General features: G+C 35.5%; 1 pseudogene; it reads right to left on the minus strand.

The window, feature by feature from the left end:
- Nucleotides 1-16,084: 16,084 nt before the first annotated feature.
- On the minus strand, nucleotides 16,085-16,989 carry LOC103085659 (developmental pluripotency-associated protein 4 pseudogene; annotated as a pseudogene).
- Nucleotides 16,990-19,338: the final 2,349 nt, after the last annotated feature.

The raw sequence follows: 19,338 nt of genomic DNA on the forward strand, positions 1-19,338 counted from the left end.
CTGAAAAATATTCAAGTGGATAAGGTAGGAGACTAAACTAAAAGGGCTGTTCCTCTTGCTACCGAAACCAGGTTCAGCTACTCGCTGCCTGATGGGCCAATAAGTTGAGTGACAAGGTTTGAGGCAAGGAAAGCCACTTCATTGGAGAAAGCCAGCTAACCAAGAAGATGGTGGACTTGTGTCTTTAGAAAACCATCTTAACATCTCGGCTCAGGCAAAGGGCTTTTACAGGGGAAGACAGAACAGAGAGTCAAAAAGGGGGAAGGGGTGTCAGTGATTAATCTTCAGCTCCAGGTGTCCTGTGAAAGTCCGGTCGCCATCTACGTGATGCAGGAGATGTATAGTTAGGATCCTTGAATTCTTGCTCTCATCAGCCGTTCTGAAATGTTTCTAAAAATCATCTAAGATTAAGTCAGTTAATTTCAAAGACAGCCGCTATGGGCTAAGGTGAAGGGGATGGGATGCTTTCTGGAATTTGGACAAGGACCACCGCCCCCCATCTTGCCGGTAGAGGGAAAACTTCATTTGCAGGTTTTTATCTTTGCCCCCTCTTGGGCAGCCCTTACAAAATGTGTTAGCTTAAATCGTGTCATACTGATCCTACAAAAGCTCGCCGAATGGAACAGAAATCAAGAAAGGCTTTTGTTCCCAGGAGGATCGTACAGGGTCTTGCTTGGTTTCACTTCTTCCTTCCTTCCCTTCTTTCTTACCTTGTAGTACCTACTGTGTGCCAAGCACTATGCTGGGTGGTGGAATAAAAAAAGACAAAAAAGCAAGTTAACATCTATACTTTTTGATAGTCAACTAAGGGCCTAGTGGAGAATACAGACACACACATATGCTAAATGTAAAATACTGTAACCATGCTGCAACAGAAATATCAACTAAGCAAATATTTTGAAAACACACATCACAAAACAGGAATGTGTGTCTTGGCTACTACTTTTTACTTCATTGTTTAGCAAGGTAATGATGATACATAGAAGGTTTTTAAAAAGTAGAACGAGGGAATACTTTGGGTAGCTTGGTGGAAGAGGTGGGTGGCAAATGAACGAAGTTAAAAGAGGTTTTATTTGAACTGGGATATAAAGATATTTTTTAAAGATGTTTTCTCTGTGAAAAGAATGTGGAGCCTTCAAACTTTTTCTCCCACGATGACCCCACCTTTGGTGACTGGCTATAATTCTCACCAATGGTGTATGTGAGGTCCAGTTGCTCTTACATACTCACCAACACATTTTTTTTTCCAGTCTTTAATCACAGTCATTTAAAAAGTTTTGTAATGTCATTCCGTTATGGTTTTAATTTGCTTTTCACCAATGACTCATGTCAAGAATCTTTTCAAGTGCTTATTGGCCATTTTTGTATCTTCCTTGCTGATGTGGTTTTTCAAATTCTTTGGCCATTTTTACTGGGTTATTTTCATTTTCTAGTTATAAGAGTTCTTGGTATCTTCTGGATACGTGCGTGTCCTTTGTCTGATATATGTGTTGTAAGTATTATTTCCCGGGCTCTGGGTTGCCCTTTGGTTTTATTAACAGTGGCTTTAAGGAGCAAACATTTTAAGTTTTGATTAAGTTCAATTTTTCAGTGTTTTTATAATGGTTCATGCTTATGTTTTAAGAAAACTTTGCTTAACCCCTCTAGAAATATTATAACTTTAGGTCGTGGATTTAGATCTATGCACAATTTCTGGTGTATGGTATGAAATAAAGATCTCTTATTTAAAAAAATCTATATGGAAATCTAATTGTTACAGCAGTATTTATTTCTTTTACCTATTGAATTGTCTTGGCACCTTTGTTGCCAAATCTGGCTCCCTGTGCACCAATGCTGAATAAAAATATGGAGGCAGAGAACTGGAAGATAAGAAATAGAGAAGCTTTTTATTTTCTTTGCCAGGCAAAGGGAAGACACAGTAGGCTAACGCCCCAAGAACTATGCCCCCCTCCTTGGGGAATCGGAGAAGACTTTATACGTGGGGCTCACAGTCCAGGGTATATGATAAGGATCAAAGTGTTGAAGTTCTTGCATTTCTTTTCTTCTGAAAATTCACAGTCAAAGCTGACATCAGGCAGCTCAGCAACTGGGTCTGGTGTCCCTGAAGTTTCTGAAATGAAGAGTGCTACAAGGGAGTGTAGGGGGAGAAGAAATGCCAGGTGCAAAGGGTAATTTGTATGGAGTCAGAGAGTAATCAGCTTTGGGAAGGACAAGTGTAATTACAAGTGTTTGTTAGTAATAACAGCTAAAGAATAACCAAGATTGCTTAAGTCTTTCAGGCCTGTTTATGTTGTTTCCTCAGCCTGTTCATTGTTTCCTTATTTTCCTTGTTTGTCAGAAAAGTCTCGTTTCTATTTTTGCTTCAACACCTTTGCCAAAAATCAACTAACTAAATTGTGCAGGCCTATTTCTGAACGCTGGATTTTTGTTCCATTGTTCTATATGTTTAAACTTTTGCCACTCACACGTGTCTTGATTCCTGTTTAAATCTTCAGATTAAGTATATAATTATTCTAACTTTGTTTTCCTTTTTAAGAAAGTGCTTAGCAAGGTAATGTCAGGTCTTTCACATTTTCGTACAAATTTTAGAATCAGCTTGTCATGTTCAACAGAAAAAAAGCCTAAAGTGTTTTGCATTGAAACTGCATTGAAAGTATAGACAATTTTTTGGAGAATTTACATTTTAACAATAACTGAGTCTTTCAATCCATTTACAAAATATATTGTTCCACTTATTTGGACCTTCTTTAATTTCTCTCAACAATATTTTGTAAGTTTTAGTGTAGAGATCTTGGTTTTCCTTGCTATATTTTTCTATTGTAAATGGAAGTTTTTAAAGTTTTTGCTTTGCATTTACTTGCTGTTAGTATATTCACATGGAAAATAGTTCTTTATACAAACTCTCTATCCTGTAATCTTTTTAAATTCACTCACTGGTTTTAATAGTTGTTTTGTAGATTTGTTGGGATTTTTTTTTTTTTTATAAGCAAAAATGACATCTCCTAAAAGGAAAAGTTTTACTTCTTTATTGCTGAACTTTATATATTTTATTGCTTATACTTTACATATTCCAATTGATAGGACCTCCAATACAGTGTTGACTAGAAACAAAGTGAGCTTCTTTGCTTTGTTCCTGATCTTAAGTGGCAACTGTTTAGTCTATCACTATTAAGTATAATGTTAGTGATAACGTTTTTGGGTGATGCTACTATTATTCCCGTTTTGCTAGAGTTTTATCATGAATGGGTATTGAAGTTTGTCAATTGCATATATTGAAACCGTCACTTTTTTTCTTTTTTCTGGGAATATATAATGAATTACAGGAATTGATTTTTGATTGTTAAATCAATCTTGCATTTCTGGGATGAAATTTAATTGTTTACATTGTATTATAATTTTATATATTATTGGTCTTAATTTTATAATATTTTGTTAGAGTTTTTATGTCTATGTTCATGAGGGATATTGAGTCATAATTATTTTTTGTTAAAATGTCTTGGTGATGATTTACTATTAGGTTTATGTTAACCTCATAAATTGATTTGGGCAGTGCCTTCTTCCTCTATTTTCTGAAAAAGATTGTATAATATTGGCATTATTTCTTTCTTGGATTTTTAATATAATTCACACTCGAAATTATTTGGGCATAGGGTTTTATTTGTGTAAAGGTTCTTGATAATGTAATTTTAAAATGTACATATAAAATATTTAGATTTTCTCATTATTGTTGAGTCAACTTTTGCGTTATATTTTTCAAGGATATTTTTCATTTCATCTAAATTGTTGAATTTGTTGCCATGACGGTTTTCATATTATATTGCTGAATTTTTTGCATACTGGTGTTCATATTATTCTCTTATTATCCTTTTAATGTCTATAGGAACAGTAGCAAAAAATCCCTCTTTTATTCATGATATTGATTTTTTGTTTTCTTCCCCCCTTGATTGGTCTGTTTAGGGGATTGATAATTTTATTTATCCTTCCAAAGAATTAAGTTTTGGTTTTGTTAATGTTTTATTATTTGCCTGTTTTCTAGTTTCATTTTATTTCTACACTTATCTTTATTATTTCTATTATCTTTATTATTTCTATCCTGCTTACATCATGTCTCCTCTGATTCCTCTTGACTATGACAGTTTCTCAAACTTTCCTTGTTTTTGATGACCTTGACAGTTTTAAGGAGTACCTGCCAGATATTTTGAAGAATGTTTGTCAGTGGTATTTGTCTGATGTGTTTTTCATGATTGGACTGGAGTTACAGGTTTTTGGGAGGAAGACCACAAAGTTAAAATTTAAAAATGGCATAGAATATCATTCTCATCACATCATATCATGGGTGTACTGACAACCTAATTTGTCACTTTTGATGTTAATCTTTGTCATTGACTAAACTAGTGAATGTCTGGTTAATCTGAATGTCTGGTTAATTGTAAAATTACTCTATTTTTCCCTTTTTATACAGCCCTTTGGAAGGAATTCACCATGTGCAACATACACATAAGGAGTGGGGGTTATGGTTCATCTGCTATAGAATGGGGTTTCTAGATAAATTATTTAGGATTCTGCGCAGGAGATTTGTCTGTTTTCTGCCACATGTATGTATGTATGTATATCAGTATGGACTCATGGATATTTGTTTTATAATTTTGGTTATAATCCAATACTACTTTATTTTGTTGTTCCAGTTGTTCCAGTATTGGCTATTGGAAGATCTATGTTCCATTTTTAAAAAACCCTTATAAGATCTTTCCTTTCTATGAGTCTTTTAAATGTTACATCACTTGTGTCCTTTTCTTTATAATCAAATTTTCTATTCTAAATAAGCACCTTTACTTCTATGACTTTATGCTGATATATTCCAAATTTATATCTCTTTTTCTAAGCTCCAGACTCTTATATTCAATTGACTATTAGCATATATATAATATGTATATTATATATATATGTGTGTGTATACATACACACATATACAGATGCAAAGTAAAAATTCCTGATTTTTTCATTCATGCACCAGGCTGTCTCCTTTTTGTACATGGAACTACTGTCACCATCACATATTTGGTATAGACAAAAATCTAGGCATCTTTTTGATTTCTCCTCTGTATTATCTTCCAAATAAATCTAGAAAAATTTCTGGGTATCTCTGCCAACCTGAATTTTTCCAGTTCTATTTATCTTTACAGTTATCACCTTAGCCCACAGCCAGGATCCTCTCACATCAGATCAACTAGAATCATTTACTAAATGGTCTTCTTGTTTGTACTTTTGTACCTCCACACAAAAAGAGAGAGAGAGAAAAACAGAGAGAGAAGAGAAGAGAAGAGATCTTTTAAAGATGTTAAAAGGGGGATTTCCCCGGGGCGTCCAGTGGTTAAGACTTTGTGCTTCCACTGCAGGGGGTGTGGGTTCGATCCCTGGTCAGGCGAAATAAGATCCCGCATGCTGCAGCACAGCCAAAAAAAAAAATGTTAATAGGACAGGATCATGCTTACTAGCCTTCAGCAACATCCCATCAAACTTAAATTTAATTGCAGATTACTTATCACTGTCTTCAAGAACCTAAAACACAATGCTCCCTGCTTATATCTCCGTACTCGTATCATTTTCTATCCTTCTCTTGATCCAGCCACAGTGGTCTCTTCTGTCTCTTGAATGTATCCAGTCCTTCTCATCACTGAGGGCTTAAAATTACTTCCTCTTCCTGGAATTCTCCTTACCCTTCAGGTTTTAGCTTTCAAAGAAAATTCTTGGAGGTGTCTTCCCTAATACAATGTAGCTACAGGAATTTTCCTCTCACAGTTATTCTCCATCTCATTAATCTGTTTATTTCCTTCATCTTCTAAATCTGCTTATTTATCAAAATCTGCAATAATCTTTTTATTATTTTGTTTCTGACTGGTCTTTCTCCTATTACTAGAATAAAGGGGATTTTCAGCTTTTCAGCTTATTGCTATATTCAGCGTTTATAATAATACCCAATACTTACTAGAATTTAACATGTGTATTGAATGAATAAATTAATAAATAAACATTCCCAAGAAAAGAGTCTAAGCTTTTGTTAAAAATATTAAAGGAGACTTCTCATAACTTAAGAACTGCTCCTTCTAAAATATGAAAAACAAAGATTTACTCTGCTTTGTTCTAAAGTATGAAAAACCCAATAGCATTAATCAAAGGAGGACATTAAGGTAGGAAAACTGGCATACAGATAAAATAGACCTCTCTATATCAGTTGATTTCTATCAACTGATTAAATCTTAAACTGATGACATGAAAGGTCTACTGGTAGTATCTCAGATTTTCCCCTGAGGTATGCAGTTTATTAATTTCTTCAATTGCTTTAGCATTGAAGTAATATAATATTTATGGGGTTAAGATATTGCCTTGGCTATGTGGGGTCTTTTGCAGTTCCATATGAATTTTAGGATGCTTTTTTCTATTTCTCTAAAATGTGCCATTGGAAGTTTGATGGGGATTGCATGAATCTATAGTTGGCTTTGGCTAGAAGAGAAATTTTAACAATATTAATTATTGCAGTTCATGAACATGAGAAATCTTTCCATTTATTTTTGTCTTCAGTTATCTCATTAATATCTTATAGTTTTCAGTGTACAGGTCTTTAACTTTTTAGTTAAAATTATTCCTAAGTATTTCATTCTTTTTGGTGCTATTGTAAATGAGATTGTTTATTAATTTCTTTTTCTAATAGTTTGTGTTAGTATAGAAAAATGTGACTGATTTTTGTATGTTGATTTTGTACCCTGAAACTTACTGAATTCCTTTATTACTTATAACAGGTTTTTTTTGGTGGAGTCTTCAATGTTTTCTATTTATAGAATCAGGTCAGCTGCAAACAGAAACAATTTAACTTCTTTTTCTTAAATATTTATTTATTTATTTACCTGGTTGTGCTGGGTCTTATTTGCAGCTCACTGGCTCCTTAGTTGTGGCAGATAGGCTCCTTAGTTGTGGCATGCGAACTCTTAGTTGTGGCATGCATGTGGGATCTAGTTCCCTGACCAGGGATCGAACCCAGGCTCCCTGCATTGGGAACGTGGACTCTTAACCACTGCCCCACTAGGGAAGTCCCTAACTTCTTTTCTGATTTGTATACCTGCTATTTCTTTCTCTTGCCTGATTGTGCTGGCTATGACTTCCAGTGTTATGTTGAATAAAGGTGGTGAAAGTGGGCACCCTTGTCTTGTCCCTGTTCTTAGAAGAGAAACTTTCAGGTATTTGGCATCTAGTATGATGTTATCTGTGGTCTTGTAATATATGGCCCTTATTATGTTAAGGTACATTTCTTCCATACCTAATTTGTTGAGAATTTTTATCATGAAGTGAGGTTGAATGTTGTCAGTGGTTTGTCTGAATCTTCTGAGATTATCGTGTGATTTTTATGTTTTATTCTGTTAATGTGGTGTTTACATTTATTGATTTGCACACGTTGAACCGTCCTTGCATTCCAAGAATAAATCTCACTGGATCATGGTGCGTGATTTTTTTAATGTGCTGTTTAATTTGGCTTGCTAGTATTTTGTTGAGGATTTTTGCATCTATATTCATTTGGGATATTGGCTTGTAATTTTTTTTTTCTTTTTTATATTTTCTTGTAGTGTTCTTATCTGACTTTGGTATCAGGGTAATGTTGGCTTCATAAAATGAATTTGGAAGTGTTCCTGCCTTTTTTATATAGCAATCATGAGAAAGAAGAACAAAGCTTGAGGCACCATACTTCCTAATTTCAAACTATTACAAGGCTATAGTAGTCAAAACAGTATGGCACTGGCATAAAACAGATATACAGATCAATGGAACAGAATAGAGAGCCCTAAAATAAACCTACTCATAAATGGTCAACTAATATTTGAAAAAGGCACCAAGAATATCTTATGGGGAAAGGAGAGTCTGTTCAATAAATGGTGTTGGAAAACTGGATACCCACATGCAAAAGAACTAGAGTCTTATTTTACACCATACACAAAAATTAATGAATTAAATACTTAAATGTATTTCAATGGCCATTATGGGCTCTACTCAATTTTATTTTTGAAGTGAATAAAAACATTTCAGAAACTTTTCTGGCTTAGGATTTTATACTGATATTTAACACAACCAATTCTGAAAAAGCTAGGACAGAAAGTCAGCATATATAACTTTACTTGCTCATTAAATATAGTATAAGATTAATAATATACATAAATTTGAATTAAGGAAGCTACTTAATTATTCTTGAAATTTCTTCAAATGTGTCTGGATCTAAATTATTTGTTTTCCTGGAACACGATTTCTGAAGTAGAAACAATAGTTATGTATGCTTGATGAAAACTTTTGTAAGCTAAAATTGGAGATGCTCACCATGATACAGTCAAATCAAGAAGACCCAGATCTGTCTCATTTCAAAGATAATCATATACATTACACTCAGCTGAAACATACACAATTAGTCACATTTTTATCACCTGTTTTGGAGACTGTTCTTACTTATTCTTACTAGTGTTTTTTTTACTACATTCTCCTTTTCAGTAATCACTTACAGCACTGTAGCTGTTTCTCTCATGTTATCCCTTTAGTCTATTCCATGCAAGAAAGAAGAGAGAACCATAATTTCCATTCACTCCACAAGTGAAAAAAAGGATGAAAATGAGAAAGGTGAAGGGATTTACATAAGGTCATGCTAGGAATCACTGGTTGAGCAATATTCCTACAATTATATCACACAGTTTCTAGCTCTAACAGTTTAAATGGCCATGCTCTTCTGGGAGAGATTTATGAAGACATCTTTCTCCCTATAACAAGAGCTGGGAAACTTACAGAATGTTAAGGTCCTATATCTATCTAAAAGGTTAAAGTTAGAGATAAAAAAAAAACAACTTGTGGCCTAAACAGAATAGTTGTAGGAAGACTTTTTGCCATAATTTTACCTGAGGTATCTGGATCTTTTAAAGCCACATTTTGAGGTAATGCATGTCAAATGTCAGTGTGATGTGGTCAAAGCGTTAGGTTGGCTTTGCTGGCTTTGAATCGCCTTGCTTTATCAAAGGATGAATAACAACTTCCAGCATAGAGAAAGACAGGCAATTTGATTGCAGGAAGAAAAATATCTCTTTTGAAAGGGTAGACAACTATTAACAACTTAAAAATATATAAAATAAATATCATAATGTACTTGAAATGATTAAGCTATGAGGGGTTAGCTATTGAATTAAAATGTGTCAGCTTTTGGCATTTTGGAAGAAAGCCGAAGGCAGCATCCAAAGTGTTTTCCTTAGTTATAAATAAAAGTATCAGGATATATGGCAACTGTGATCAAAGGAATTCAGACAAATTGAAGTGAGGTGAGATGTGAATTACATCAGCTCAGCAGGACGAGTGTCAGATTTATTGAACTCAGCAAGGAGAGTGTGTGAGACATCACCTGAGTTGAGAGAGACAGGCAAACCGGTCCCAGTCTCTAAAAACAAACAGTTGGGAAAGCATCATAAATATTTTGATTTTTGAGAGTTTTATTTTATTTTGGGACCGTGTATTAATTACTTATGTGTTTTTATACCTCTCAAAAAGAGGTACTATATTTGAAAGGAATATTAATTGTAACCTCCAGCATTACTTTCTTTAGAAATAAAATAGAGGCTTCTTCCCTAATTTCTTTCTTTTCGTTTCTCCTTCCTGGTTAGTACTTCTAAAGCACAAATAATTAAAATTGATAATTTAAAACAGTTAGATATTTGTAAATCATATGGGGGGATTTGTAATTGGATCTAATCAACAAGGAGTTTAGGGGGACTGAGGAAACATTTAATATGCTACATTTTCTTGAAATTATGTTAAGTACCTTCTGAGGCTTCAGTGCTGGAGAGGACATGGCTGACACCGAGCCCAGATTAGCAGACCACTCACTGTGTGTCTTCACTGCAGATATTTGGTTTTGCTGGTGGTTAGGTTGATAGATAAGCAGGCAGAGATGTGGGTAATTAAAAACATGTTAGCTCAATCATCCTTAATCTAATCAAAGCAAAGAGATATAAAAAGGGTCTTATATCTTCTCCTTCAACTCCTACCAATGTTTAAACTTTTTTTCATGCAATATTCAAAGGTTGTATCTGCACATTTTTACATTGTGTTTTTAGGCAAAATTAAGCTAAATTTCAAAAATGCTGAGTAAACTATAGGAGAGTACAATATTTTAGATAGAGCATCTGTATTGCACCAAATCTTACAAACCCCACTCTTTTTTATTTTTTCTTGACCTTTTAGAAAGCATATCTGAATGCAAGGGAATGAGTCTGATATTATTTAAAGAAATGACCTTAAATCATCTCTACTTACAAAATATGAAAGTAATTCACATATTTTGATACCTTAAGTATTCATTTTAACAAACTACATCTAATAGGCTTCGTATTGTGTTGTAGTTGCCTGAGTTCACTCAAATATTTGAAAATTTCAGGTAATGAGAATATATCTTTGTTTCTCAGACTGTGAAATAAATATTAAAAATCAGTCTCTTTGGACAGGGGGAAACGAGGATATAATTCCCAGTTTTAAAAATTAAAATTAAATTTCTTTCTTGAAATTATTAATTTCTTGGATACAGGGAAAATTACTTAATCTGAGATTCTGAAATAAGTGACCAGGTGTTCTTTTATGACATTTTTGGAAAAAGTCCACTAAAGACTTCCTGAGGTTACTCTTTCATTTTGTGTTGGTAAGTATTAAACACACTTACCAACACAAAATGGTGTAGTGGTGGAAGTGGTGGAAGATTACGATTGTTTATTAGAAATTATTGATGTTTTAATTTTGTTTCCAGCTTTGTTGTGGTATGCTTAATAAACAAAAATTGCTCATATTTAATGTATACATTTTGATGTTCGGACATTCACCTTCACCCATGATAGCATCACCACAATCAAGGTAATAATATACCCATCACTTCCAAAAGATTTGTTTCTTGACTTTCTCTTGATTTATCTTTGTGGTAAGAACACTTACCATGATATCTATTCTTTTTTTTTTTTTTTTGCGCTACTTGGGCCTCTCACTGTTGTGGCCTCTCCCGTTGTGGAGCACAGGCTCCCAGCGGCATGGCTCACGGGCGCAGCCGCTCCACGGTCCTGGACTGGGGCACGAACCCGTGTCCCCTGCATCGGCAGGCGGACTCTCAACCACTGCGCCACCAGGGAAGCCCCATGATATCTATTCTTTTAACAAGTTTTTAAGTGCACAACACTCTATTGTTAATTATAGACACTATGTTATACAGCAGATCTCTAAAACTTGATTTCTATTCCTTGACCTTGACACACATGTCCCTTTGATGACAACCTACTGAAACTTGAGGTTCATTTGGATTTTTTCACAAATCCCCTATCTCCACTTCCACATATTTATTCTTGAACCTCTGAGTTCCCATAGCTTCCTGTCCTAGGGCACCTTAGCATACTCTTACTTTTACTATATACTATATAGTATATGTCTTATAATAAAGGCCTTGAGGCCTTGCACTAATTGTTCACTCATCCTGGAATATTTTCTTCAGTTCTTTCTGGTTGACTCTCGTCATCCAAGTCTTAACTTACATTCTGCCACAGCCAAGAGATCTTCTCTGACCATACAAGGTAAAGTCACCTCCCAGTCACTGGCTGTTCTATCATCACATTTTACTCCCTAGCCCTACTTAGTTTATGTCTCCCTCATTAAAATGTACACTTCCTGTCTGCTGAAACCTTGCCTACATCATGCACTACTGTATTCACAGCCCTTTAGAATGGTGACTGGAGACAACAGATGCTCAATAAACATGGAATGACTGAATTAATCCTTTTGTCTCCATGGATTTTTCCATTTTGTTGGACAGTGTATTAACCTGAGAATATGGTTGCCTCTGTTTCATCTTCTTATCTTCTGTGATATCTGATACATGGTCTTGCACCCAGGAAAGGCTCAGGGTTTTTTTAATTAATAGAATTGTATTAATGTGGCTGGAAAACTGGTAGATAATTGGAACCGTTACTCTCACTCTGTTCGGAAAAAGTAGTTTCGGTTGTAACATCATTTCATTTTCTGAACACTTGTTTAGATGACAAATAAAGAAAGGAAGAACACAATTGTAATATGCTAGCTTAAAGAAATCCGTATCAAGGCAAACCAACTGTATTCCCAAAGGAAATTGATTTAATTTCTTTCTAAAAAATTGTCCGTATCTACATATTCAACTGCAATTTAGCAAATGGTGTGATTATTTAAATAAAAGATATTTAAAAACAGAATTCTTGTAAAAAAATCTAAAAATATAATTACACACTTTTTAATATAACTAGGGGCTTTTCTGTATAGATGTGCTCTGGTCCACTAGTAATATAACTGTGCTACTAATAATTTTAAAGTGTCAAATTGTACATAATGCTTTAATTGACATAAGCTATTCAGAAACACAACACTGTGACTTAAATGAAGTAGATAAAAGCAGATTTCTAAAATGTTTAGTTTATTTTTATATGAATTGGGGAGTAAATCAAGACAATGTATTATTCTTGCAACATAAATTGGATTGAATTAGAAATAGACTTGCTACTTTGAAATGTAATTTACTACCAAATTAGTATTAGTTACAATGTGGGGACCAGGAGGGACTCTAGAAGTCATTCAAATGAGGTTAGTTAGATGTCCAGACTCAAGCCTCTACTTCTTAGTCTAAGGCTTACTCCAAAACGTAGCCTGCTGACTCTCATTTTTATCTTAAAGGGCACCAAGTGACAAACTTCTGAAACAGGTAGCCAGCAGTGTTAGAAGCTAGTAGGTTTTGGCTTATCAAATTTTAAAGTATCCTTTATATTCAAAAAGGATGGGCAACTTTTAATAATACATTTCAATTAAATGAATAATATTAAAATCATACTTAGCTCTGCAAAAATCTTTCCTTGATTATTTGGGAGGCACTTGTAGATTTAACACTGCTTTCTTTATGAAATTTAGTAAGATTTGTATTGTGTATGCTGAATGACATTCTGGTTATTAGAATGCAAATTAGCAAAGAAGGATTTAAGTGTACTGCTTTAGTGTGCATATTAGTTAGGATTATTTCAGTCTCAAATGGCAGGAACTTAACTCAAATTAGCTTATACCAAAAAAAGAAAAAGCTCACTGGCTGGGAAGAATAGGGTAGTTTAGAAGCTAAAAGGAAAAGCTATAGAAAAACAAAGCATCTAGGGCAGGAATTATGCACTCCTCTTTGCTTATTTTTCCTTAACTTCATTCTGCAAAAGGTTTCATTATTCATATTTTAAATAAGACATACCCCCTGGCAGCTCTCATATTTCCTCTCAGTTAAGCAACCCATAAAAGGAGGTGGGGACTCCTTTACTCTAGGTTCTATCAATATTAAAGAAGATCTTGAATTGGCACAGCTTGGGACACTTGGCCACAGTGGGAGATAGGGGAATATTGCATCAGGATTATACGATTGACATCTTCAGAAGAACCACATGCAACTTGGGAAGTGTGATTTCCCCAGAGAAAGGATGCTAAATTTTAAAAGGATGTTCAATTAAAAAGAAATTTTCCCCCTAGAGTATTTTTGATAACGGTATCTGCCAAGATAATCTCTCATGAGTTAGTCATTTCAGAGATGACATATAACAAATTCCAGTACTGGCCTTATGTATGCAAGTTTTCAAAGACTGAAATATCATAAAAACTAATATTGATGAAGGTGCAGTAAGATGGGCCCTCATATAACTCTGGTGGTAGTGTAAATTGGTAAAACCTTTGGTAAAGCAATTTGATGCATTAAGAAACTTAAAAGTATTTCACACTCTTGAATCCAGTAATTCCATTTCTAAAAATGAATTCTAATAAAATAATCGCAATGTGGATACATTTTTATGTGCAACATTTGTAATAATTCTGAAATAAAATAAATGTTGAGAAAGTTGATTTAGTTAAATATAAATATATGATGGGCTAATATGTAGATTACATGATACCCTCTTCACATGATTTTGCTAATATGTTATGTTTGCAAGGTTGAAGGGAAACAAATGCCCTTATAAACTGTTGGTAAGAATGTAAATTGATGCAAACTCATTGAGAGGAAATTATAAATTTTATAATCATGAAAATGTATATCAAAATTAAAAATGCAAATATAGCCTAGCAAATTTACTTCTAGGAATTTATCCCATTGATAGTCCTGTACATACCCAAAGAACATTCACTGCAATAGAAACATTTGTTTGCAATAGAAAATATATAGAGTAAGTTAAATGTCCACCAATAAGGGACATATTTTTAAAATGCAGCACTTAAAGAGAAATGATCGGGGCTTCCCTGGGGGTGCAGTGGTTAAGAATTTGCCTGCCAATGCTGGGGACACAGGTTCGAGCCCTGGTCTGGGAAGATCCCACATGCTGCAGAGCAACTAAGCCTGTGCACCACAACTACTGAGCCCACATGCCACAACTACTGAAGCCTGCACGCCACAACTACTGAAGCCCGTGAGCCTAGAGCCCGTGCTCTGCAACAAGAGAAGCCACCGCACTGAGAAGCCCACACACCGCAACGAAGAGTAGCCCCTGCTCGCTGCAACTAGAGAAAACCCACGCACAGCAACGAAGACCCAACGTAGCCAAAAATAAAATAAACAAATAAATTTATTTTTAAGAAAGAAGAAATTATCTGTATCTCTTTTTTTTGAAGTGTAGTTGATTTACAATGTTGTATTCATTTCTGCTGTACAACAAAGTGATTGTTATGCATATATATACATTCTTTTTTTTATTCTTTTCCATTATGATTTATCATAGGATATTGACTATAGTTCTCTGTGCTATACAGTAGGACCTTGTTTATAGAATGGTCTATATTGTTATCTGCAAAATATGTTCTATAAAAAAAGCAAGACATCAAACGCTGTCTATAGTAGACTCTCATTTAATATTTTATGAATATGCTTGCATGAAATAGATAGAGTTGTGTGGTAGACATGACTAGTATTCACTTATATCCAGTTCTCTTTTCCTTCTTGGACATACAGAAGATTATACTTTCCAAACTTCTTGCATTTACCTAGAGCCATGAAACTAGTTCTGGCAAATAAAATGTGACTGGGAGTGACTTTTGAGCTGAAAAAAATGAAAAGCCCCTTAAAACTCACCAGTCTCTCCCTCTGTATTCAAGCAAGTGTCTTGTGTTGAAAACGTAAGCCACAAGATAAAAACAGTTTGGGTGGCTGACACATATAAAATATCTGCCTGAGGGTAACCAGGACTGGCAAGAAGTTTGTAGGAACAAAAAATAAGTGCTTACTGTGTTAAACTATTATGGATTTTGGGTTTTCTTTTTTTTTTTAATTTTAAAATAAAAGCTTTAATTTCAGAATTTTGTAGTTGCCTTTTTACTAGAGGCACTGTAATTCATCATTCAATGTAGGACACTTAAAAAAAATATATGTAATTTACATATAAGTAAAATACAGACATCTTAAGTGCATAGCTCTGTGAATATTTATATATGGGTGCATCTAAGTACCTGCCATCCAAAACAAGGTAAGCTCACTTAATTATGCTGAGACAAGAGGCATAATCAGGACTGATTGCCTCCTTGTGAAAAGATTATTTGGTGTAAGAATATTATCAGTGATATATTGTATGACATCAGGAAACCCATTGCTGCTCTTACCATTCCTGGTGATGATAATTTTGAATGCTTGGTTAAGGGGTACATAACCAAATTTGAACTTTTGCCTATAAGCCCCATCTTGCCCAATGTAGAAATTTACTTGAGGCACTTTCAAGTACATTAATTCCATTCAGCGAATTGGCATTTTTAAAATGTCCCCATCTCCTTTCTCTTCTGCTCCCTTAGGGCTGGGAATCTTTGGAGAGATAGCCACTTCCACTTTTGTCAGTTCACAGGCTTTTTTCATGCAACCCCGTAAGCAGGCTCTGCACCCTGTAAACGGGAAGCATGGAGAGTGCGGAGAGAAGTTCAGCTGTCAGATGGCACCATGGAGTTGATTTGTAGTCACTTCTCTATCATTAATTATAATCATAGCTGTACCCTTTTTACTGGTATTGTGATCTCACGGCAGGTTTTTCGTTAATACTTTATTCCTGTGTACACACTCAGGGCACAGCATATTGTCCTCCAGGTGTGGAGGAGTGGAAAATTGCTGGCAGGTGACAAGAAGAGTGCAGACACCCTGCTTCATTTATCAGGCACCCAAGCCTGTCCAGTATGAAATTGTAAATGAACCCAGCCCTCTGCGTTAGCAGGGAGAACTCTCCTATGAACCACGTACCACCAGACCCCACAGGTCTCTTGTGATTGCACCAACTCCATCTTCACGGCCCTGGCGGTAATTCTGCTCCAAGAGGCAAACACAGCTTCCAGGTCAGGGGCAGACGTTGATACAACTCCCTGAAGAGCGGGAGCTCCTTCAAGGGCAGGTGCTCTCTCCTCAGGAGGAACAGCCCCTTCAAAAGACATCTGTTTATCAGAACATTCCAGAGGTAGTTCCCCCTTGTCCAACTTTGATTTTCTTCTCCATGGAGATAGGATCCTGGCCTCCTCGGCTGTGGCAGGAATGTTCTATTGATGAGGGTAGGCATATTCACAGAGTCCTTTAGATCTGTCTAGTTTCAGGCCTTTGGTGCTTAGTTTTCACTGCTGGCACCAAGCGCACACAACGTCCCTGTGAATCAGGTTGACAGGTGTCAGTATAGAAGGTAAAGGAAGAATCGGCATTGTCTTCTGAGGTTTCACACTGTCACAACATTGTGGCATTTTTCGTGGACAGCAAGTTCTGTTATCTTTTATAGATCTTTTTCTTTTGGTCCCCTTTGCTGAGTTTTCTAGTATATCTGGTTTACCAGAAGCCCCCTGTCCCTCTTCGGCATCTACTGATGTAAGTTGGAATTTGCAACTCATATATTCTTCCTCTGCCTTCTTTGTGGAGTTGCACTCCTGGTTGTCTGCACTCTCCATGCTCAGAAATTTCAAGGTTGATAAAACAGAGACTCTCCTTACTTCTTGATTTCCGGTTCTCTTTATCACAGAAAAAAACGTAGTCTCTTCTAATTACCATAAGCAGTTCATTCGGGAAGCCAAATGTATTTAAAATTGGCTTACTGTTGTAACATATAGACTGCAGATTGTATAATGACTCAAATGCAACAGAAGTGAATTTTTTTTCACTTATCAATTCATGGAGGTTTTGCACTAATTGTAATGATGGAGGTCGCCATCTCTTACTTCATCTAGTCATTCAGGAACTCAAGGTGATCATGTTTGTAGTCTCTTTTCCCTGTGGCTTCCAAAGTTTTCTTGGATATTAAAATTCAGCTGAAAGAAGGGCAAAGATCACAGAGAATGGCATGTGGGAGGTTTTTATGGGAAGGCCTGGAGGTGACGCAATACACTTTTACTTATTGGCTAGGAACTTATCACAAGGCCATACCTAACTGCCAGTGTAGTGATTTGGCTGTGTGCCCAGGAAAAGAGGAAATTAATTTTGTTGAACACAAGTTTTCTGCCAGGGATGGAGGGACTTACTTTTTATTATATATTCAGTGATTACACTTTGAACTTAAAACAGTGGGCATATTTTACTTGTGGGCTAAAATAATCACAAAATGACATGAAAAAATGCTCTTGATGTATTTTTTGCTTTAATTTTGTGAGTTCTTTTTGTTACTTTTAAAGTTAAATGCATGCCCTTTATAGAAAATGTAGAAAGTAAGATAAAAATAACTAAGCAGAAGAAGTCATCCAGTAACCACCATGATCCCACCATAACGATCTTATGAGGGTAAATGAAACTACAATCCCTATTTTATAATTGAAGATGGTAACCCCCAGGGACTGTAATAAACTTGTCATATTTTGGAAGTGGTAGAGCTTAGAGGAAAGAAGAGCCAGGGAAGCTTTCACAGAGGAGGATATAAGGAATTTTGCATTTCTAATTACACTGGGAGAAGGAATAAAACTAGAGAAACATGTAAGGCAAGGGAAATAATGCAATCAGTTTTACATATTTTATGTTTGAAGTACAAATTAAATATCTACGTGTAACTGTCCAATAGGCGGTATGAACCTGGGTACTAGAAAGAAGACTGGTCAGGTTATTGAGATTTATGTGTCACAATGACAGAGGTTCAAGGCACTAGTATTAAAGGTCATAGATAGAGTTAAGAAGAGGCAGAATCCTGAGCTACAACACAATTTACAAGTTAGATGTTTTTTTTGATTGTTGAAGGCTAGAATTGGTTTTTATTTCTTTTCTTGATGCTTTGGTCTGTTTGCCTGAAGAGCTCCCACTGGAACAGTTAGACTTGGATGCAGCATGAGAGGCTGGCCAAGATTCTAAGTGGTGAAGGTGGCCTGATATTAAAAACATCCAGGTGTTCAGCCCTACTGAGCTCCAAGGTTGTTATTCTTAACATTGTGAACATCTGTTCCTATAAGTATCAAAAGACAGAGAACTTTGGGAACTTATTTTCCTTCTGTCTCTGTTACTAATTAGCTGTATGAGTTAGGAGAAATTACTTTTCCACCCAGGGTTCTGATTTCCTTATATCAAAAATGAGGAGACTAGGGCTTCCCTCGTGGTGGTTGAGAGTCCGCCTGCTGATGCAGGGGACATGGGTTCGTGCCCCGGTCCGGGAGGATCCCACATGCTGCGGAGCAGCTGGGCCCATGAACCATGGCCGCTGAGCCTGCGCATCTGGAGCCTGTGCTCCGCAACGGGAGAGGCCACAACAGTGAGAGGCCCGTGTACCGCAAAAAAAAAAAAAAAAAGAGGAGACTAGACTAAATAATCTTTAATTACCTTCCAGCTCTACAACCCCAAATCTATGATGAGTCATAATTATTCTAAACTTCCTAAACTTTATACTCTTTTCTGCTTTTATAGAAATGATTACTTTTCATTCTAAATATGTAAATGCAACCTTATGTAGATAAGATTATCTATATCAATGTCTCATCACTCCTATTAGACCATAACCACCATAGGTTAGAAAAGCAACAATTATCTCTGTATCTTCCTTGGTATCTAGTACAGAATCTTGCACAATATAAATTCAAACAAGGAACAAAGACACATTTTTAAACTGAAAACTTGGCGTGGTATGCAGATTTTTCTGACGATAACGTGCTAAAGTTTGAATCCATGATCCTGAAAAGCATATTCTAGAATCATTGGACTTAAAGCATGATGCTTCCTGGACAATTGTAGAATAAGGTTTGAATAGCCCCACAGTATTTCTCATGCCTACAATACTAATGTATAAAAATTTCTCTGAAAGATATACCTCAAGCAACTTGGAGAATTTT

The sequence above is a fragment of the Lipotes vexillifer genome, unplaced genomic scaffold (genome assembly GCF_000442215.2).
Source record: "Lipotes vexillifer unplaced genomic scaffold, Lipotes_vexillifer_v1.1 scaffold228, whole genome shotgun sequence".
Lineage (NCBI taxonomy): Eukaryota > Metazoa > Chordata > Mammalia > Artiodactyla > Lipotidae > Lipotes > Lipotes vexillifer.